This window comes from Schistocerca nitens, chromosome 10 (assembly GCF_023898315.1).
Source record: "Schistocerca nitens isolate TAMUIC-IGC-003100 chromosome 10, iqSchNite1.1, whole genome shotgun sequence".
Lineage (NCBI taxonomy): Eukaryota > Metazoa > Arthropoda > Insecta > Orthoptera > Acrididae > Schistocerca > Schistocerca nitens.
Genome location: NC_064623.1, coordinates 25410482 through 25418074, shown reverse-complemented (window position 1 = coordinate 25418074; position 7593 = coordinate 25410482). Strand labels below are relative to the sequence as shown.

Genomic DNA, 7593 nt, shown 5'->3' with positions numbered 1-7593 from the left:
GTACAGTCACGCATGATTCATGGTTTCAGTTCCCTCCATCACTTCTTCTGATACTATTCGAGGCCATGCCACGTCGTGTTGCAGCACTTCTGCGTGATCGCAGGGTCTCTACACGATATTTGGCAGGTGTACCTGTTTCTTTGGCTCTCCAGTGTATTACTTCACTTTTTTACATCACAGAAAGATTTACTTAACTTGATGCAATCCATTGCCACAGGACTGCAACTGCCATTGTCTACTGAAGGGTAACGGCCTTGCCGCAGTGATTACACCGGTTCCCGTCAGATCACCGAAGTTACGCGCTGTCGGGCGTGGCCGGCACTTGGATGGGTGACCATCCGGGCCGCCATGCGCTGTTGCCAATTTTCGGGGTGCACTCAACCTCGTGATGCCAATTGAGGAGCTACTCTACCGACTCCAGTCAAAGAAAACCATCATAACGACCGGGAGAGCGGTGTGCTGACCCCACGCCCCTCCTATCCGCATCCTCAGCTGAGGATGAGACGGCGGTCGGATGGTCGCGATGGGCCACTTGTGGCCTCAAGACGGAGTGGTTTATTGACTACCAAAGAATCACTTGTTGCACACAATCGCAAACTCTGCTCATGAAGCATAATGTTCAACATTTACAATAGTGCATTTCCGCCTGAGGCTTGAATAACTCTTTAGCTCTACATGATGGTGTTGACTGCTTCAGCTGACGTCACGAGCTGGGGCTGAGCACTTCCACACTCGGTTCTATACTGACCTCCACGTGAGAGCGATGCGGTGCTAACAGAAGGGGGGGGGGGGGGGGGGGGCTCTTGTTCAGCCTCTTCCATATGTCGTTGCGGATTGCATGGAGGCGTCGCTAATGTGTGTGGTATCGATATGCGTGGCCGACTTTGGTGTGGCGCCGCAAGTGTCCAGAACACCGAGGACGTGCCTCACAAGAGGAATCAGCTGCTCCGTGGCACACTTCACAACCGAACCAGTGGATGGATCTAGGACAGAAGGGGCGGAGCGTCATGAATCCTGCAGCGATGGTAACAGGACTCACACTGTCCAGTTGTTTGTGAACTTCACCTGATACTGTAGTAGAAATGAGGTCATATGCGCTCTGAAGGGTGAAGTTTGATTTCCTTCCCTGTTCCCCTCCAGCATGCTTCAATTTGTTTGTGAGACAGTGTATACTGACAGAAGCTTAGGAGTCACAAAGCATGGCAGCAACATAAACCTTAGAGGGGTGGAAGTGTTTTTTTCTCCTATTGAGTTTAGTGTCTTCTATCATTTGTATGATTTTGTGCCTAAAGATCTCTGATACCTTGTCTCTTTCAGTGACTTATCCGTATAAAACAAAGCCTAACTATTTACTGACTATTTACTGGAAGCATACACGACAGAGAAAGAGAAAGAGACGCCGTTGGTTTTGTTTGTCTTCCGGGAAAACCGCTCAGAGGCGTCAAACACACATTACGAGTTGTTTTGTCCCGGCGCGGCGGATGACACAACGCCGCTCTGCGCTGTGGAAGCGTTGCTATGCGGACGAGCGACCGGTAGGCGGTCTTACGTAACTTCACTCCGCAGTTACAAAAATGTTGCCGTCGTCCGGTTACCCTAGGCTTTCTTCACCCAAGCAAATAAATAGGGTGAAACGAAATCCGGCCACCAAAATGCAATTCCTTGCAAGTCAACAGTGTAGAGACGTTTCTAGCACAGTTTCGGGCCGTGGATATTTTCGGTACAAAATGAATGTCAAAGAAAGCCGTTTTGCCAGCAGCGTAATCACAATGTGCAAGTGTCTTCGTGCAGTACTACGCGGCTCGTTGCGCAGTTAGGGCAGCGGGTGGAGTTTTATGTTAGAACTCTCCAATTGCAGATTCCGGTTCTAGCTGTGTCTTTTTCTTTACTGTACAGTTTTAGACAGCGTGATACGTTACTACAGCAGATCTCATGACATGCACGTGAAACCATTTAATACTAATGAAGGAATGAGAGTACAATTATTTTTACGAGTCCACTTTTAAAGACGTATTTTTTCTTTAAGAGTTTCCTCTTTTGTCTTCAACGCAAAACACCACTTCATGGTTTCTCATCCATTGACACGCTATCACTGATAATATATTTAAAATATGAAAAGTGGCTGCTCTTAAAGAATGTAGTTTGTGTTTTATACCCCAGGGTTACTTCTCAAGCATAAGTATTAATTTAGAAATGGGATTACATCCTTGACACAGTCAGAGCCACAACTTAGATACGGTCCCCTGCCGTAGAAATGCGGCGCGTTTCCTCTACTGTATGGAAGCGTGGCTTCCTCACTGTGGCATTATGTTCACATTCGGCATGAGAGAAACTCCTGCCTCTACTTTGCCGTTCAGATTCTCACCTCCTTCCGCCGTCGAAGCTGCTGGTCCTCTTCATCTATCACCCTAGACAGGACACTGTTTCGAGAATTTTTAGCGAAATGTCGTTCCTCTCACAATTCTCGCTTCTCAGCTGAGGTTGGGAGTGGCAATCGCAGACAAACAGTAGCGTGAGAGGCAGACTCTAGAAGATGCAGAAATCACGATACTTCAAAGTACGGAGACAAGAATATTTGGAGGAACCGCAGGTTGAGATATTGCGTGCCTGCAGTCGGACATATCGTTTTGTATGCAACGGAGACGATTGTCAAGCAGAGAAAAACCTCTCTCTTGTCGAAAGACGAGAAACGAAAGATTCTGAGAGATATTTGGCGCACAAAAGTTGAAGTGAGTTTGAAGACACAGATAAAGACAGAAGTTGCATGCGATATAGAAAAATGCCAAGCATTGATACAGAAGAGCCGAGTGAGATTTCCAGGTCACATACCGGAACGGTGACGAGCCACATCATCTTGGCCAGGATGAAATGGAATGAAAAAAAGTTTAACGAGGTCAGGTAGCTGAAAGAAGTCATGAAAGATTGAGGTGCAGCTATAACAAGAGAGAAGTCCATGTACACCAATGCAGGACACGTCCAGACAGCAAGTAGACAACACAAAAATGGTTCAAATGGCTCTGAGCACTATGGGACTCAACTGCTGAGGTCATTAGTCCCCTAGAACTTAGAACTAGTTAAACCTAACTAACCTAAGGACATCACAAACATCGATGCCCGAGGCAGGATTCGAACCTGCGACCGTAGCGGTCTTGCGGTTCCAGACTGCAGCGCCTTTAACCGCACGGCCACTTCGGCCGGCTAGACAACACAATAGGTGAATTGTTATCACGTTTACAATTAAGACCACAGAGACAGTGAGAACCAGGAGAAGTCAGAAAATTAAGTGGTACTAGGAAGAAATGCGACTTCTTGGAAAAAATCAGCCATGATCCTGAAAGGGAACAAAACTAACTAAATCTACAGATATTAGATAATGTATGTATACATGAGTGTGTGTATTTTGCACATCCCTTCCTAACGCACTGGACCGTTATACCAAACTTGGTACACTTATCCCTTACTGTCAGGCAACTAACACTGTGGGGGTAAGAATCACCTAACTATCGTACTTCAAGAGATATGACGTCATAAACAATAACGTGTGACACATTACTTCTGCGCTACTAATAATACAATAAAAATCCTAGACAGTAACCACCTAAATCCGCTAAATGCACCCACAGAATTATATTATGGTACCACACATAGTTCAGGACATATGACGTCATAAACACTGAGATGCGTGAAAAAAATGCCGCATGGTGCATTAAGTTTCAAGACATTTATTCTTTACTACTGAGACACTCCTACAGTCGAGTCACTTCCAGGATATCCCTGACACCTGGCACTTTCAAGTGCGAAGCTTAAATGGCTGTACGCCACTGCAACAGCCTCATATAGAACTACGAAGAGGCGTTGCCGCAGAGAATTGTACAAAATCCGGTTGTAGACTTGCATTTGCCTTTACGTTTAACAAATCAGAGGCGCAGTCTATAAAATTCTGCCGGCCGCTGGTGGCCGAACGGTTCTAGGCGCTTCAGTCTGGAACCGTGCGGCCACTACGGTCGCAGGTTCGAATCCTGCCTCGGGCATGGACGTGTGTGATGTCTTTAGGTTAGTTAGGTTTAAATCTAGGGGACTGATGACATGAGATGTTAAGTCCCATAGTGCTCAGAGCCATTTTTTTATTAAATTCTGAGGGGTGGATTTCACATCTCCGCGTTTTTCTCATGTATATGTCGCTTGCAGAAGGATGAGCTCACCAATAATTTATTCATCATAGCTCCTGAACTTTTAACTAGAAATACCGTTTATAATCAAATTCCCGAGTTTAATAAGGAGAATTTGTATTTTGTAAACCATGTTTCTTAGATATTGTACTTATGCGCTGATAAGCCAAAACAGTATGACCACTGCCTGCCGCGACGTTGGATGCCGACTGGTGACGCGGTAACGAAAGTACGTAAGCGGAGCAGACACGAACGGAGAATCACCCTAGCGAAGACGTGGACTGCAGATGTGGGGAAACCTATTGAGATAAGCGACTTTGACAGAGGACAGATTATTATTACACAGAGCCTGTGAACGAGAACCTCCAAAACGGCGAAGCTGGTCGAATGTTCACTTTATACTGTCGTGAGCATCTACGAAAAGAGGTAGGAGGACAGTGAAACTACCACCAGCCGCTAAATGTTTGGACGTCCAGCACTTTTCACAGAATGTGGAGGTCGGAGGCCGGTTCTGCTCTGTAAAGTAGGATAGATGCTGATCTGTGGCATCGCTGCCGAAAGAGCACAGAGCTGGTGCACGCCCAAGTGTTTCGGAGCGCACCGTTCGTCTTACATTGTTGAACATGGAGTTGTGCAGCAGAGCACCCCTGTGTGTTCACGTGTTGGCCCCACGACGTCGTCAGTTACGATTGCATTGGGCACGGGATCATCCGGAGTCGAACGTCGATCAATGAAAACGTGTCGGCATCTCAGCTGATCACATTTCTGCTACACTAGGTCGTTGGTCGTCTCCACAAACGCCATTATCGAGGCGAATGGCGGGTCTTAACGTGCAGCGCGTCACGGACGCAGGCAGGTTGGAATAGTACACTACTGCCCATTACAATTGCTACACCAAGAAGAAATGCAGATGATAAACGGGTATTGATTGGACAAATATATTGTACTAGAACTGACATGTGATAACATTTTCACGCAATTTCGGTGCATACATCCTGAGAAATCAGTACCCACAACAACCACCTATGACCGCAATAACGGCCTTGATACGCCTGGGTATTGAGTCAAACAGAGCTTGGATGGCGTGTACAGGTACAGCTGCCCATGCAGCTTCAACACGATACCACAGTTCATCAAGAATAGTGACTGGCGTATTGTGACGAGCCAGTCGCTCGGCCACCATTGACCAGACGTATTCAATTGGTGAGAGATCTGGAGAATGTGCTGGCCAGGGCAGCAGTCGAACATTTTCTGTATTCAGGAAGGCGCGTACAGGACCTGCAACATGCGGTCGTGCATTATCCTGCTGAAATGTAGGGTTTCACAGGGATCGAATGAAGGGTAGAGCCACGGGTCGTAACACATCTGAAATGTAACCTCCACTGTTAAAGTGCCGTCAGTGAAACACGGATGCGACCATCATGATGCTGTAAACAGAACCTGGATTCATCCGAAAAAATGACGTTTTGCCATTCGTGCACCCAGGTTCGTCGTTGAGTACACCATCGCAGGCGCTCCTGTCTGTGATGCAGCGTCAAGGGTAATCTCAGCCATGGTCTCCGAGCTGATAGTAAAGGCTGCTGCAAACGTCGTCGAACTGTTCGTGGAGATGGTTGTTGTCTCGCAAGCGTCCCCATCTGTTGACTCAGGGATCGAGACGTGGCTGCACGATGCGTTACAGCCATGCGGATAAGATGCCTGTCATCTCGACTGCTAGTGATACGAGGCCGTTGGGACCCAGCACGACGTTCCGTATTACCCTCGTGAACCCACCGATTCCATATTCTGCTAACAGTCATCGGATCTCGACCAACGCGAGCAGCAATATCGCGATACGATAAACCGCAATCGCGATAGGCTACAATCCGACCATTATCAAAGTCGGAAACGTGATGGTACGCATTTCTCCTCCTCACACGAAGCATCAGAACAACGTTTCACGAGGCAACGCCGGTCAACTGCTGTTTGTGTATGAGAAATCGGTTGGAAACTTTCCTCACGTCAGCACGTTGTAGGTTTCGCCACCGGCGCCAACCTTGTGTGAATGCTCTGAAAAACTAATCATTTGCACATCACAGCATCGTCTTCCTGTCGGTTCAATTTCGCGTCTGTAGCAATTTTAATGGCCAATAGTGTAATTTACTTTTTTCATGTTCAATAATTGTCACCGTGTCCATCAGTTACATAATAAACGTTTAAAACTTCTCTTGCGATTTTCAGAGAATTGCCAGAGCAGTGTATCTTACTACCTACACGTTATGTTGTTTTAACGGCCTGATAAAGGTGTACAAAGTTTGAAGTAAATCCGTGATCCCAACGGCGTGGCCTCCCCGTGTGAATGGAACCATTGACACCCGCTTAGTGAGTGAAAACATTCACGTAGCTGACGTGGCTGCAGAATCTAGTTCCATTCGGTTGTTTCAGTCGACTGCGAAAAAAACAACTGAACGAGAAAACAACTGTCGGTTTGAGACAGCTTGTTTGTCGCTAGGCAGTGAGCTAGTGCTGTTCCCAGCAAGCTGCGCTGCAGGTGGCGTGGCGCGGTTTGCCGCTGATACCGCCTGCCTGCCACGGTGACCCTCTTCCCGAAGGACGCGCGTCAGCTGAATCCGAAACAGCAGCGCGGCGCCATTCCACGGGCGTGACGCACGTCGCCACTGCGTACGTGTGATTCCATACTCATTCTCTCTCTCTCTCTCTCTCTCTCTCTCACACACACACACACACAGACACACACACACACACACACACTCACACAAGACGGAAACGGGATGTGACAGGAATGAAATCACTAATAGATCGATATTGAGTGCATTTTCGTCTTCATTTATTCATTTACTAGCCGACGGACGGCCTATTGTGACCGAGCGGTTCTAGGCGCTTCAGTCTGGAACTGCGCTGTTGCTGCGGTCGCAGGTTCGAATCCTGCTTCGGGCATGGATTTTTGTGATGTCTTTAGGTTAGTTAGGTTTAAGGGTAGGTTTACCATCTTTGGCCCGAAAAAAAGCATGTTCTCTGAGAATTTTTTTCTTGGGGTGTGTTACAGATTTCACGGCCACAGGTGGTTGTTCCGGGTACTGATGTCTCAGGATCTGTGCACCCAAATTGCGTGGAAATGTAATCACATGTCTGTTCTAGTATAATATATTTGTCCAATGAATATCTGTTTATCGTCTGCATTTCTTCTTGCTGTTGCAATTTTAGTGGCCAGTAGTGTAGTTAGAAACTATGACGCGCACGACATGTAAACGTCACTACAGGTATTCGGATTTATGTTGGCGATGATGTGGCACACACGAATACCGAAATTCTGCATGAGGCGCTGAAGTGTCGGAACATGGATGCTGTCGATGATCTCCTGAACGGCTGTTTTCGGTTCAGCAATTGTTTCGGCCTTCTTTTTTTTTTTAATATAGCCCCACAA

The 7593-nt window shown here is 47.1% G+C and overlaps 1 pseudogene; it reads left to right on the top strand.

The window, feature by feature from the left end:
• The first annotated feature begins 244 nt into the window (after positions 1 to 244).
• Positions 245 to 362, top strand: LOC126210938 (5S ribosomal RNA; annotated as a pseudogene).
• Positions 363 to 7593: the final 7231 nt, after the last annotated feature.